The 16185-nt window shown below is 37.7% G+C and overlaps 1 long non-coding RNA gene across 1 annotated transcript; it reads left to right on the forward strand.

Moving 5' to 3' along the window:
• The first annotated feature begins 606 nt into the window (after positions 1-606).
• Positions 607-12989, forward strand: LOC122085479. Its single transcript, XR_006142135.1, has 2 exons — positions 607-4479; positions 12516-12989. It is a non-coding gene; the product is annotated as an uncharacterized LOC122085479 (long non-coding RNA).
• Positions 12990-16185: the final 3196 nt, after the last annotated feature.

Consider the following 16185-nt stretch of genomic DNA (forward strand, 5'->3'; position numbering starts at 1 on the left):
CTAGACTGTCTTTGACCTTCAACTTCTATATCAACATCCACATTAGCACCAGCACCAGCACCAGCACCAGCACCAGCATCAATATCAACATCAACATCAACATCAACATCAACATCAACATCATCATCATCCAAAATGTCTTGCATCATTTTCTTCTTATTGCGCATAAGAGCTGCATTCATCTCTGTAGCAATTGCTACAGTTGTCTTGGTACACTTAGCAACATCTCCATATCCACCCACTAAATGTTGCTTTAAGCTTTTAATTCCACACTTGAGGTTTTTTCCACAAAGAGTGCATTTAACAAGGTTCTTGTCTGAAAGGTCAGGCTAATACCCATACTTCCACCTAGGGTCATTTGATTTGGCCTTCCTGGTTGGGTCTTTGGATGGATCATATGCAGCCGTGCTTATATTATCACCCCCACTACTACCACCAACAGTACTATCCATTATGAACTCCTATAGTCCTATTATCCTACAAGTTTCAAAACAGAGTAACAAAGTATGTTAAGTGTTAACCAATAACATTAACATAATAACATAAAAAAAAACATTCAAACACTCACAAATCCAACTTAATCATTTCACTTAACACAACCAAGACCATTGTCAAGTTCTTATATTTTTTTCTTTTCTAGCAATCTAAAATATATGATTTCCCACCTTCAGATCAAGCTCTAGATAGTAGATAACTAGATATACAACTAAAGAGGAAAACATATTATAAACATCGAAAAGGCTAAAAGTAAAACAACATAGAACAGAAAAAGGACATGAATCCATCTAAACCCATATGATAATTCCTGCATTTCTTTCAACCCACCAAAAAACAAATAATAGAAGGTACTGAAACTGAAAAAATCAAAGAGAAACTCAAAGAACCAGAGGGTAGAGGTTGCAGAGAATAACCAATCGGAGTAGATAATAGAAGGCAAGCTGCATAAAAGAAAAGAACAAAGATCAAAGTTACTTGCAGGTGGGGCCCTTACCTGGTTGTCGCTCTTGCTGCCGGAGGAGAAGATGTCGCAGGCGTTATCGTATTATGGTTGTTGTCGTTCTTGCTGTCGGAGAAGGAGAAGAGAAGACGTCGGAGAAGAGAAGACGGTCTTGCTGCAGGAGAAGGAGAAGAAGAAGAAGTTGCAGGCAGTGGCTGTCGGAGAAGGAGGAGAGAAGACGTTGAGGGTTTTGGTCTCAACTCAGAGTTCGAGCTTTGAGGGTTTTGGTCTCTTCGGGCGTCGGGTGTTTCAATTTTACGCTGCCATATAATAAACAAAGTTGTTAGTAAAAAAAAAAAAAAAAACAATTAAAATATAATAAACAAAATATTGTTAGTAAAAAAATAAAAATAAAAAAATAACACAAAGGCGACCGCCTAGGGAACAAATCGTGACATGGCGTCCATGGCGGTCGCCTACCATTCAATGGCGGTCGCCATTGTGTGAGACACAAATCGTTGGACTACCATGACCAAATTTTACCGCCGAGACGCCAAATTGCCACCTAGGCGACGCCTTGACAACTATGACCTTGAGTGTGCACTAAGACACCTTTATTAGGCCACAGCTGGTTTATCGCATCAAAATACAGATTACAATAATTAGACAATGTTAAATAATTTTTTCCTGCTACTAATCTTACAGGATTTTTATATGGGAGCATTGATCATAAGTGATCAAGAGTAAGGAAACACAAGATGGTGATTAACCAAATTAGATAGAGAAAGGCAACTAGATGTTAAGACTTAAGGACATGAATTTCTTAATGGATAAAATAATTTTTTTGTAAAGAGGGAATGGTGGAGTCTGCTACAGCCCAAACTGGACAAGGCTCCTAGAGGATACTCGAGGCAGACAAGTCACATACAACCGCACTCACCAGGAGGCCCCCTGTTCCCATTCTGGCCAACTTCTATGCAATAGAGTTAGAAGATCTCAGCCTCCAAAATAACATAGGTTTTTAAACTACTGAGAGTTAGGGACCTGTTATTTGTTCTGTTTCGGATGGTAAATTCTATTGCAATTGGGAAAGTGAAATGGTGGTTAGTATAAGCTGGGGTCAATTACAAGAATCCTATTTAGTCATACCATCTATTTTAAAGCCATGGCAGTTTTTAACCAAAAGCAAAGTGTGGTTTTATTCTCAACTTTGGGTGGTAATAGCAGTATCAACTCTTGGAGTATGGACCAAGTGAATCATGAATTAGTCGGCTGCAGTAAGTAAATTAGATGTGGTTAGTTGATGACATGAGTTTGTGTATGAATGCCCCTAAAATACAAACAACTATTTTGTGAGTTTACACTTTGGTGCGCTTGACCTTGTTTTTTATTTATAATATTTCTAAAATTTCTATGAAGAAATTATATGAGTTTACACATGAATAGTTCTTGAACAACAGCTAGCCAATTTGTCAAAATAAAAAATAATTATATGTAGATAAATAGGTCATTATCATTAAGTTTTTTGCAATAGTGTTTATTTTTTGGTTGGTGTGAATATGTTAGTTCCTGTGTATTTGGGTGAGTTTTGCATATACTTTATTGCTTTAAGTAAACAGCTCTTCTTTATTTTTATATAATTGCTGGTCGAAGAATTTGTAAAGCAGCAGTCAAAAAATGGTTAGTGATTATGGGTAGCAATGAACCATCTTCTAGGATGGTGGGAAATTCATGAATCACTTCTCCGATCACTTCCTTCACTGAACTAACAGTAAAATTCCCAGTCGTAATCATAGTCATGTTCTTTCTTTGTTATGTGATTATGGGTAGCATTGTAGTTCTGGGTTTTTATTAACTGATCACTATGGCTGCTATGCTTCTTCCACCCCATGTTAGACCGGTTGGCTAGAGATGCAATAGCTTGAGATCATTCTGCTCTATGGTTACCTGATTTGTGGGTAGTAAACTAATTGTGTTCTGTATCTAATGGAGAAAGTTGAACAGCAATCCTATATGGATTGAATAGCCAGACAGATGTGTTTCATGCTGTATGGCCATATATTCACTGCCAGAACTTAGTCTAGACCTTAAATCACCCTGATTCATGTAGGGAAATTTAAGGTTTGTTCTAGTCTTGTGAGGGGAGGGGTGTTAAGAGTAAATCAAGAGAACTTAAACCATGAAATGTTCAGGCGCTGGCTCCTTCCATGTAAAAGAAAAGGGAGGGAAGTGAAAAGGGTTGTAAACAGGGGGGGGGTGTTAAATCTGCAAGCTAATTATGTTTCTATTTCCTTCATCAATTTGCATGATGGTGGAGGTGGTACTTAATCCAATATCTCATATATGGACCAGTTATGGTCAACAATAATGATACTAATGCGCCGCCTTAACCATGGAGGACAATTATTATTATGTGTAGTAAAAACAGTCAGAGATGCTTGCAGCCCATGTAACATGCTTGCATAGCATTAGTCCTTGAAAGCTAAATCCATGAGTAAGAGATGGGTCATGTGAGCTAGCGTTCAGCAAACTTTCTCTCTCTCACTTTAAGTTATGCTGTTCAAAAGAAACTTTGATCTTTCTCTCTCGCTCTCAATTATACTATTCAAAAGAGAGAAACAGAGAGGGTGATATGTCATCAAATCACACAATTTTCCAGTGTAAGGAATATTTGGATTGATACAGAAGAATTTCAAGTTGACATTTACCCCCTCTACTTATTACAGCCTTAATGCTGTCTATTAGATTGAAAGTCTCTGTGTTTCTGTTATATTTTGTTCTGAATTTGTCTCCTACATTGGCATAGTCTGATGCTTTACTAAACAATGGTGAAGATGTAGGCTTGTTTTTTGAGAATTGCTTTGTTCCAGGACATAATGTTCAAGGGAAAATGTATTAGCATTGCAGAGATCTCTAGATACCAACTTATAAAGCAGATCCATAAAGAATGCGTAATAGAAACAATTAGAAGTTCACCATTTTGTGTTGGATTGCATGAATTTTGGAAAAAGTGGTAGATAGGAGCCTGAAGTAGGGGTATATCATCATTCAAGGTGAGTTCCCAAATTCATCCGTACATATTTCGTTTTTTGCTTCTATAGAAATTTGTTCGTTTTCTTCTTGTTGATTGATACAATTTTCTTATTGCTATGTGTTTCTTTGTTATAGGTTAACTGGAGTGGACATTTTAAGTACATGAGCAGATCAAGCTGATACCAGACCAAAATTTTCGAGATAGTCTAGATTTTTAATGCTTATTTTGCCTCTTGCCACCATTTAAACTCACGTGTGAGCTTTCAGCCCCGTCCATTTTGCTGTGTGGCTGAACTGAACTAGGAGACTTTATGATGTAATTATTCTTATTAATTATTATTTTATTTTATTTATTTATTTTTGCTAACAATGGGTATCTAGGCCTTTGGCCTGACTAGTCTTGCAGGCTCATACTGACCCCACAACCGCATGGATTGGGTCATACTAGGGTTTGATGAAAACTATTCAACTTTCACTGAAAGACACCTCATGTAGGTGGTCCCAAAGAGGTAAGAGGAGTTGAACTTAGAACCACATGTTTCATGAAGTGAAAGTCCCTTGAAATTATGATTTAATTGAATATTCAATACTTTCATGTTATCTTTTGTAGCATGCTTATCATTTTAACAATTCAATACAAGTAGCCTTACAAGGAACATGAAAAAGAAATAATGGGCCTTAGTCAATGTGGGTTAACAAATCTTGTTTTACTAAATACCAAAGGTCCATTATCTAATGGCCACTCAAATTGATCACACAATTTCTCTAAGCAACCCCTCTTTGCCATTTGATCATGTGTGTTTCATATGTTAAAAAAAAAAAAAAAAAAAAAAAAAACAATGAAATGAGGATATAATCTTCAATTGAAGTTCACAAGAAAACACATATTTTATAGTTGACTAATAAATACTTTTTTTTCCCTCTATTTACGGATTAACATATTTGAAACACGTGATAAATGCCATCAACTTGACTATTGGAAAAATAAATTTAAATATGTAAAAGTTTGTCCTACATTGGTTGTATTTTTTGTTGTATTGGATTGGATCACGTAAGACTTATATATTTTATGGGTTTATGTCAATTCATGGTTTTTATGGTTGCTTAATTCAAATTTATCATGGCATCTTTTATAATTATGTTAAATAATTATATCATGTAACATAAATGGTAAACAAACATTGGCAAATTTTACGGTGATATTTTACAACATATGTGACCTCCTAGAAACAAACGCTGGAAAAATTTCAACCATGAAAATTTTACACTGAAACAAACGGAGCCTTACCGATTAACATGTTCTTCAAAGGATTCCTTATTTTATAGCAAATTTGGTTATGCATTCTAAATATACTCTTAACCGTGTTATGCATTCTAAACATACTCTTAACCATGTTACTGTTTAGTGATGCTCAAAAGTCTATAAAATACCACGGCTTAGCAGGAATGATGAGACCATGCCATGAGGGGGTTCAATTATTGCTGTCTCGGATGGGTTAGCTTGTGGTAGTGCTCTGGAAGGTGGGGCTCTGGCCCTTTGCATGGGACTTCATAAATTCATTTCGGAGGGTGTCCCCTTTATCTTAGTTGAAACTGATTGCTAGGAGCTTGTGAACCATCATTCCGGCCAAACCAAGGCAATCCCCCTTTCCATTCAAGGTATTTTGGATGACATTCGTTTTCTTTTGAATGAATTTTCAAGCTGTAAATTTTCTTTTATTCCTAGGGAGTCAAACTTTGTTGCCGATTCCTTAGCTCGAATGGCCATGTTCGAATCGTGTAGGACAATTTGACCGTTATCCATCAATCCCTTAAGAAATAATATTGTCCTTGATATACAATATTGTAGTTTTTCTTGACGCTGTAGGGGAAGGAAAAACAAAAAATTATTGGGTCAACATAATTGTTGTAAAATAGTACCTTTCTAAAACATAATTATCAATAAGGGAAAAGGACGGATAAAAATCGTCTGTAATTCTGATCTTGTACAATTTTGTGCAATACCCCCCTAGAGGGTGACACGTGGACAAAGTGGTTTGAACGGCTCAGATTAATCCTACATTGATCCTACTCCAAACCAGTGGTTCTCCAGTTTAAACCGATCTGTACCAGTGGTTCAAATCGAACCATACCAGCTTCTGAATTATATTGAATCAAATTTCTCCCTCTCTCTCTGTTACGTCTCTCCCTCTTTGCCCTAACTCACAAGAAGCTCCCTCCGAGCTGCTCCACAAACGACTATGCTCACCTCAATCCCTGCTCACGAAGCTCCAAACTCCCTGCTCCCTGCTCCTTGTTGACGAAAGGAGAGGAAGAAGATCTAGCTCCTTGCTCACTGCAAATACAAAGGTACATTGAAATCTTTGTTTCCAGCCACCGCTCTTCACCGTCTACAAAGACGACGTAGATCTGCTGCCGGAGAGGTAGGTCGATCTCTTTCCCTGTCCCTCTTTCACTCCTTGTCCCTCTCTTAACCCTTTTTTTCTTGGGCAGCTTACCGTGTTGATCTAGCCAGGTCGAAGTTAGATTTTACCAGGGAGAATAATTTTTTTTCAATCTCTATGCACGAAAGTAAAATTCGACTCTCTGTCATCTCTATCTCTCTCTGAAAAGGCATCGAAATCACTAAGCTAGATCTGTGATTTGAATGTGTGAATTATGGAATGCGATTTTAGGGTTACTTTCCTTGGCTGATTTGAATTTGTTTTAATAAAATTTCAATCTCTCTACTGTGTATTTGCTTGTTGTCTCTGTCCAACCAGGGACATGGTTAGTACATACCCACTGTCCTTGGTTCCTAATTTTGATGATAACTTTGATGTTCATTCTCTCTCTCTCTCTCTCTCTCTCTCTCTCTCTCTCTCAGAGCTACCTAATTTTGATGATAATGGGATTTTTTTTTAATCATTGAACCTGGCCCCTGCAAAAGTGGTTCATCACAAATTTTACAGTTGGGGGAAGGAGTGTAGAAACGCAACCCTAAATCGATGCAGAAGATAATGGAAAAACAAAACAAACAATGCACACGGATTTTACGAGGTTTGGTAAGGTTGCCTACGTCCCCGGTGAGATGAGATCCTGCTTCACTATCAATGGAGAATAGAGTTACAACGCTCGACCTCACACCTCTCAGTATTGCTTGCATTACAGAGAAAGAAACCCTCGCTACAAATATATAGCGAAAAAAACCCTAATCCGGAAAGTACACAATTGCGCCGTCCTGCCTGTCTAGGTGTTGCATCAGTACTCCCTGGATTAAACTGCGACGGAATACAAGACATCGTACACCAACAATCTCCACCTTTGCTTGAATTCTGTCGAGCCTTCTGTAAAGATAACCTGTAGACATCTTCATCCATGTACCTCATTAGAGATACAAACCCGCACCTGTATGGTGCGTCCCTCATCTTCAACAATGAGTAATATTAATCAAGTCCAAACAGGACTCGAACTTCTTTGTAGTAACTGGCTTCGTAAACATATCTGCAGGATTGAGATCTGTATGAATTTTTTTCAAGTGAATACTGTCTTCTGACACAAGCTCCCTGATCTTGTGAAATTTCACATCAATATGCTTTGTCCTTGCATGAAACACCAGATTCTTTGCAAGATGTATGGCACTCTGACTGTCACAATGTAACACTGTACCTCCTTGCTCCAACCCCAACTCACGAACCAGTTCAGCCAACCAGACTCCTTCCTTGGTAGCCTCAACTGCTGCCATGTACTCTGCCTCTGTAGTGGACAATGCAATTGTAGACTGAAGCATCGCCCTCCATGATATAGGTCCACCAGCCAATGTAAATACATACCCTGTAGTGGATCTCTTCTTGTTTAAATCACCAGCATAGTCGGAATCGACATAACCTGCCAATTCTGTGGAACTTCTCTTGCCACTGAACATAACACCTATATCTTTAGTCTTGCTCAAATATCTAAAGATCCACTTAATTGCATTCCAATGCTCCTTCCCTGTATTACTCATGTATCTACTAACAACACTGACTGCATGAGACAAATCCGGTGTGCTACAAACCATAACATACATGAGACTCCCAACTGCACTAGCATAAGGGACCTGAGACATCTGCTCCACCTCCTCATGTGTTGTAGGGCATTCCCTTTCAGATAACTTGAAGTGACCAGCTAACGGAGTGCTAACCGGCTTAGCCTTTTCCATATTGAAATGCTCTAGCACCTTTTCAATATACCTCCTCTGAGTTACCCAAAGTTTACCTGCATTTCTATCTCTAAGGATTTCCATGCCAAGGATCTTCTTAGCAGTATCAAGATCCTTCATTTCAAATTCATCACTCAACAAATACTTCAAAGAGACTATCATGTTTGTTCTTTGCAGCAATGAGCATGTCATCAACATAAAACATCAACAAAATAATGGAATTATCACTTGACACTTTATAATAAACCCAACTATCATACTCACTTCTTGTATAGCCAATCTTCATCATGTGAGAATCAAAGCGCTTGTACCACTGCCTAGGAGATTGCTTAAGACCATAAAGCGACCTCTTAAGCAGACAAACATGATCTTCCTTTCCCTGCACGTTGAAACCTTCAGGCTGCTCCATGTAAATCTATTCCTCCAAGTCACCATAAAGAAATGCAATTTTCACATCAAGTTGTTCAAGCTCTAAATCATACATGGCCACCAAAGCAAGTAGTACCCTGATCGAAGTGTGTTTCAACATTGGAGAGAATATTTCATTGTAGTTTATCCCTTCCTTCTGTGCATAGCCCTTGGTTACAAGTCTGGCCTTATACCTTTCACGCTCATTCTCAGATGCTACCTCTTTCTTACGAAAGACCCATTTACACCCAATGATTTTTCTTCCCTTGGGTTTTTCCATAATCTCCCAAGTCTTGTTCTTCTGTAGAGACTCCATTTCCTCTATCATAGCTGTCATCCATTTATCATGCTGTGCATCACTCAAAGCATCATGGTAGGAAGATGGATCACCTGTACCTACAGTGAGGGCATAGGTAACCATGTCTTCAAACCCGTATCTCACAGGTGCTTTGTGAGTACGCTTTCTTTTACCCTTTGCCACAATATAAGGAACTTCTATTACTTCCTGTCGTCCTGGTAAGTCACTTGATGACTCATTCTCTCTTGTTGTTTCTGACTCACCTAACTCCACCTACACAGTGTAACCTTCTTTATTTTCATCAACTGCTTGTGAATTGTAATTTGACTTCACCATATGAGATTCATCAAACACAACGTCCCTGCTAACCACAACTTTCGGTGAACTTGGATCCCACAACTTGAATCCCTTTACGCCTTTCTTAAAACCAAGAAAGATACACTGCTTAGACTTTGAGTCTAATTTGGAACGCTGTTCACTCTCAACATGCACATAGGCTGGACAACCAAATATTTTTAGAATAGAATAATCTACTAGTTTTCCTATCCATACCTCTTCGGAAATTTTACAATCAATCGCCTTTGATGGAGACCTATTGATGAAGAAACATGCCAAGTTCACCGTTTCAACCCAAAATCTCTTGCTCAACCCTGCATTTAGCCTTATACTCCGAGCTCTTTCTAAAAGTGTTTTGTTCATCCTTTCAGCTACACCATTTTGCTGTGGTGTCTTGGGAACCGTGAAGTGACGTGTAATCCCTTTAGCTTTGCACAATTCTAGAAACAGCTTGTATGTGTATTCTCCTCTATTATCTGTTCTCAAGTACTTAATTTTTTTTCCTGTCTTCCTTTCTACCTCAGCCTTTCATTCCTTAAATTTAGTGAACACCTCACTTTTATGCTTCATGAAATAGATCCAGACTTTCCTTGAGTAATCATCAACAAATGTCACGAAGTATTCTGCCCCACCTTTAGATTTTGTTGTTGAAGGATCCCATACATCGCTGTGTTCATAATCGAACACCCCTTTACTTTTATGTTTTGCAGTTTTGAAACTAACCTTGCATTGTTTCCCGAATACACAATACTTGTAGAAGTTTAGTTTACAAGTTTTCACTCCCTTCAAAAGTTTCCTTTTATGAAGCTCCATCAATCCTCTTTCTCCCATATGCCCTAACCGCATATGCCACAGATAGGTATCATTTGTATCAAATACTGCATCTGTAGTCACAGGTGTTCCACCTGTAACTGTGCTCCCTATGAGTCTGTATAGGTTTCCTGTTAGCTGTCCCTTCATAACAACCATAACACCCTTAATAACTTTAAGAACTCCACCTTCTGCTATGTACTTGCAGCCATTTGAGTCAAGTGCCCCCAAAGATATTAAGTTTTTCTTTAATTCTGGTACATGTCTCACATTTGCTAAGGTTCTTACTATCCCATTAAACATCTTGATTTTGATAGTGCCTATCCCAATGGTCTTACATACAACATCATTCCCCATTAGGACGGACCCACCATTATAAGGTTGATATTTATCAAACCAATCCCTATTTGGACATATGTGATATGAACATCCATAATCTAAAATCCAAGGATCAGAAGGTTGATTCTTACCTGATGATATAGAGAGTACATCTCCATCATCTCCATCTGAACTGTCAGCCATGTTAACTTCCTCAGATGCCTTATCTACACCTTTCTTTTTTATGTCCGCCTTCCTCTTCAAGCACTCTCTTTTCAGATGACCTTCCTTCTTGCAATAGTAACAAGAGACCTTTGTCTTTGCCCCTTTTGATTTTGATCGACTCTTCCCAGATCCCTTTTGATTTGATCTCCCACTTTTCTGCTCCTTGTCACCTCCGAAAAGACCTTCTCTTTGAGATTTCGTACTACTGGCGTGCTTCCTTGTATCTTTGGACATGAGGGCAGCCGTGACTTCATCCATCTCAAAGGTCTCCTTCCCATACAAGAGAGTCGTTACTAGGTGATTATAAGATTCTGGAAGCGACAAAAGCAACAGTAACGCCTTGTCTTCTTCCTCGATCTGAACCTCCAGGTTTGCAAGTTTACTTACGATTTGATTGAACATGTTAAGATGTTCTAATAGATCCGTACCTTCATCTGTAGAGAATACAATTGCTTCTTCACGAACAACTTGTTCGTTAAGGACTTCGTCATGTAGATGCTTTCAAGTTTCGTTCATAATTGCGGTGCAGATTCAATACCCACAACATATTGTAGAGCATCATCAGAAAGATTTAATCAAATAACACTTACCGCATTTTCCTCCATCTCTTCCCAATCTTTGTCAGTAATTTTTGTAGGTTTCTTCGACTTTCCCAACAACGTTTTCGCCAAACCCTGTTGTATCAGAAGATCCTTCATCCTTTGACACCAGAGGGTGAAATTATTCTTCCCATTAAACCTCTCGATATCATACTTGACATTCGATCCCTTCCCTGCCATCGTGATAGTAAACCCTAGAAAACGGAAACCTAGAGCTCTGATACCAAATTGTAGAAACGCAACCCTAAAACGATGCAGAAGATAATGGAAAAACAAAACAAACAATGCACACAAATTTTACGAGATTCGGCAAGGTTGCCTACGTCCCCGGTGAGATGAGATCCTGCTTCACTATCAATGGAGAATAGATTTACAACGCTTGTCCTCACACCTCTCAGTATTGCTTGCATTATAGAGAAAGAAACCCTCGCTACAAATATATAGCGAAAAAATCATAATCCGAAAAGTACACAATTACCCTCAAATAAAAAATCCGAGCCCCCTAACCCCCTGCTATGCAGGGGGCCTCCTGCCCCCTTGCAACCCCCACGGCCCATTAACCGGCTAGCGGGACCGTCATCCTGCCTGTCTAGGTGTTGCACCAGTACTCCCTGGATTAAACTGCGACGGAATACAAGACATCGTACACCAACAAAGGAGTTCTCTTATTATAAAACATGTTTAAAGCCCAAGAAAAAAGAAAGAATTACAGAATTAAATAGCCATGTTTGTGATTGGAAATAAGTTTCCTTTTTGTATAATCTGGCAGAATTGGATGGAATGTGTAGGATCTTGTTTGCTTGTTATATTCTCTCTGTTAGGATGTAGGATCTTTTTTGTAGGTAAAGAGTCTTTAGCTCAAAATGGTTGAGCACCTGGGTTAATACCCACAGTATGGTGGTTCAAATCTACCAAGGCTTTTCTTCAAATATCAAAAGTAATTGTATTTTTAGGTGGATGGAATGCACTGTTACCTAGTACCCTATCTTTTCAATTCCCTATTCTTTTTTCTGTTTTTGTGTATTTGTGTTTCTAGTTTTTGGTAGTCTAAAAGGAATGAAGTTTCCAGATTTTTTTAGATTATCAATTCATTAGATGATGGGTTTCTAGATTTTTCTGTATTGTTACTGCACTTTTCTGGTTTGGTTTCTTTCAAATAGACAACTTACAGAAATTTAAAGTCCAAGTTGTGTCAATTACTGTACAACTGAATCAGCCAGATTATCAATATGGAGAGTTGTACAATATGTTTCAGTTTTGTTTGGCTTTTGTGCAAATTTCAGTTCAGTTCTACTGTTTTCACTTTTTCAGTTTTGTTTGGCTTTTGTGCAAAGTTTAGTTCAGTTATGTTTATGTTTGATTGAAACACAGACCCAACAATATTGGTAGCAATGGTCTAGAGCCACAACTGAAATAATCTTCTAAACGGCTTCTCAAACACAGACATGCTCTGCTAGATGAACTTCTTAAGTAAATACACTGTGGCCTGTAGGTATTGATTCTTGATGGAGCTCAAATGGTTTGCCATGCTGGTTAGCAGATTTGAAAATGCAAAAAAAATGATGAGGTGAGGGCCATTCTTCTACCATGTGGTCACATTGGGTATTAGTGGGTTAGTCTTTGGATGGGCTAGTTGGTATAGAAACTGGCCTTCATGAAGTAACCCACTGGTCTTGACATGATGAGGTGAGGGCCTGAGGCTGAAGGGAAGAAATCTAAAGCATCTACCAAAGCAATTGTTGATGTTTTATACTATTGATTCCATGGTAATTCAGCTTGTAAAACTATTTGTAATACACATTAAATACACATCTGATAGTTACACTTCTGAGGACTTAACTTAAATTTTGTATATGTTCATTGTCTATTGCAGGATCTAGAAACATAATGCTTAAGTGTGTTATTATTTATGTGCTTTAACTGACATCAATGAAATCCAGTGCTTTTCCTCAATAAGGAAACAAATTACACACAATATTATTTCAAAAGCAACATTCTTGGGGTTGAACTTCAGCATCTGTTAAGTTACTTCATATTATTGAGGTCCTCTCTGACATTTCATTTCATGCTGTCCAGCTTGGTCACATGGCTTTGTAGATGGTTGAACTAGTATTGATTTTGACCTATGTATCAGCATCACTCATAACTGTGGTTAAGAGTAACATGTTTTGTTGCATTCTTTTGAACAATAACACACCCAATCACTTTCCCCAAAAGAAAAGAAGAAAAAAAAAACTATCTTAAAGTTTATGCCAATGGAACAAAAACTCTTGGTCTCTACTGGAATCACCACAAGGCCTACTACTGAATCATCACAGAATTAATAAGCAGGGGGCTTAAGTTGAGATAGTTCTTAAGCAGTTCACTCATTGGTGTGAAAGCTTAGTATATTCTGCAGTGTAACAAAGCTTAGTGCTGCTGGTCCAAATCTCTTCTTTTGTTCTATTCACATTTGATTCTATGGTCATATATGTTATTGGCTACAAATGGTTGGTAGTCTACACTAGTTATTATGGCATCCATCATCTCAATTTATTTTCATTTATTCTTTCGAGGTTCTTCTTTTTTTTTTTTTTTTTTTACTGTTATTAGATTTATTTCATTCTTAGATTGACATAGAAGCTAGAGTTGTAGGGTGTATGGTACGATTGTACTACCAACCATTACATATTATATTAGAATAAAACAAAACCAGGTCTAAAATAAAATAGGAAGAAATGCAAAAACACTCGTAACAAAGATAGACACGTGAGCACAATTACAACTCATTCAAGAACCATGCCCACATAGCTAGGACTCAAAGAATGAGTAGTAGAAGAGACAGAACAAACCAAGCTGCAAGTTAACAAATCTTAAAACCTGCAAGTCAACAAAGAAATCAAAACCAAATCTAATCAATCAACTAATCATCCATTAAAACTTGCAAGTTAACAAATCATAATGTAAGACAACCAGTGCAAGTGGAGATATCAGGAAAAACTGAAAAAGTCCCAGAAATTTGCGCAGAACTGAACTGAAAATCCTAATGTAATTTCAAACCCAGAACTGAAAAAGTACAGCAAACCAAGCTGCAAGTTAACAAATCATAGTCAACGTAAAACACATTCATTCACTTTTCAAAGTCTTGGTGGATTCGAACCACCATAACCTGGGCACTAACCCAGGTGCTCTACCATTTTGAGCTAAAGACTCCTTACCTACAAAAAAGGATTGTTAGTACATCAGAGGCTAAAAATCAATAAAAATACTTAGAATCCTAGACTACAGCCACGTAAGCACAAAAATAAAGATCTAATGAAACTGTGTGTTTTAAAATCATAAAAAATAAGTCATGACATTAACTGAACTTAATAGCAAAAAAATAAGTCCTCATTAGCTGAATCTAAATATAATCTTCATCTAGTGATTGATGAGCTACAGATGCTTGAGGTGATATATGGGAAATACAATCCTACAAGTGACAATGAATATTAGGGTAATCCATATTGAATAAGAAAAATAAAAAATGCAGCAAACAACATAACAAACGAAACTTACTCACCATAAGTGACATGTAACTGGGATATGTGTTATCCATCAGTTGTGTAGGAGTTGGTGCAGGAGTTGGTTGTTGTTTTTGTAATCGTTGATTGTTACTTGGTCCTCTACTTTTTTTTTTCTTTTTCAATCCAACTCTTTAACCATCTACCACCTCTTTTACTTTTCTTTTTATGCTTGAAATGTATTTCATCACATACGTCATCTGAGAAATCAGGCAATATTGGCATATCAGGGCGATCAACTGGGTTTCTAATATTACCAAGCTTCAACCCTAATTCGTTCGCAGTATCCTTCACCAACTCATATCCCTCAACTGTATTTGAAGCTTCTGATGCTATTTGAATAAGTTCATGACACATACGCCTATACCGTTGCGTACAGTCCAAGTTGACATCTTGTTCAACTTCTTTCCCCCTATTGTTATTGACCACCATATTTGTTGCTTCCCGTGTCCATCTCTTCAAAATATAGTATTTAGGAATACGCTTTATGTCTAACACATCCAAAACTTTCAAACAATGGCAACATAGAATACCATCAATCTCGAATTTCATGCAAGAGTGTACTACAATTCCTTGAAGTGGGTTGCAACATATTTTATAATACAGTATGTTTCATAAATCCCAACCCGAAAATAAATATAGGGAATTCCATTAGTCTGACTTATAATTGTGCGAACAGTCATCCAATTGTATTCCTCTTGAAATAGCTGAAAAATTATAGAAGTGTAGAGTTCCCCAACTTGTTTCTGTACAATTGACATTGAATTTGCAAGTCATGGCATTTTGTTTCGTGCATCAAATTCAGCATTTAATTCATTACTGCACTTCTGGTTAAGAACGCTCTCAAAGTGCTTAAAAAATTGCACAACATCCAAAGTTGACTTCAAATAGTCCTTCAAGTCACTGTTGAGACTCTCACTGAGCTGTGTACTTCAAATGCCTATTGTGAATGTGTTTTTCATATAGCACTTCGCCCATTGACTTTTAAGCTCATATATGCGCTGCAACCATTCATTATCCTTAACATCATACTCGCTAAGCAAATTATACCATGTTGTCTCGAATTCATCTTCCACATCATATTCGTATATGCATTTCTTTAAATTTATAAGAGAATGAGAGCCATCTTTCATCATATGACCCAAATGCATAATGTCATTCTGCATTAAATGCCAAGTACACAATCCGTGCCATGTCTAAGGCCACATTTCTTTTAATCCTCTAGCCATAGCTTTGTCTTAGTCCGTGAAGATAGTTATAGGCTTCTTTCCACCATGTGCTTCAGCGAATGCCTCAAACAACCATTTGAAAGATTCCACTGTCTCATCATATTAAAGTGCGACCCCGAATACGGTGCACCCTCTATGATGATTGAATCCAGCAAACAACCCAAATGGCCTACACTCTTTGTTGGTGTGAAATGTAGTGTCAAAGCTTACTATATCTCCAAACTGTGTGTAGTCAATGATCATCTTTGGGTCAACCCAAAATATGTTAGT

This window comes from Macadamia integrifolia, chromosome 1, assembly GCF_013358625.1.
Source record: "Macadamia integrifolia cultivar HAES 741 chromosome 1, SCU_Mint_v3, whole genome shotgun sequence".
Taxonomy (NCBI): Eukaryota; Viridiplantae; Streptophyta; class Magnoliopsida; order Proteales; family Proteaceae; genus Macadamia; species Macadamia integrifolia.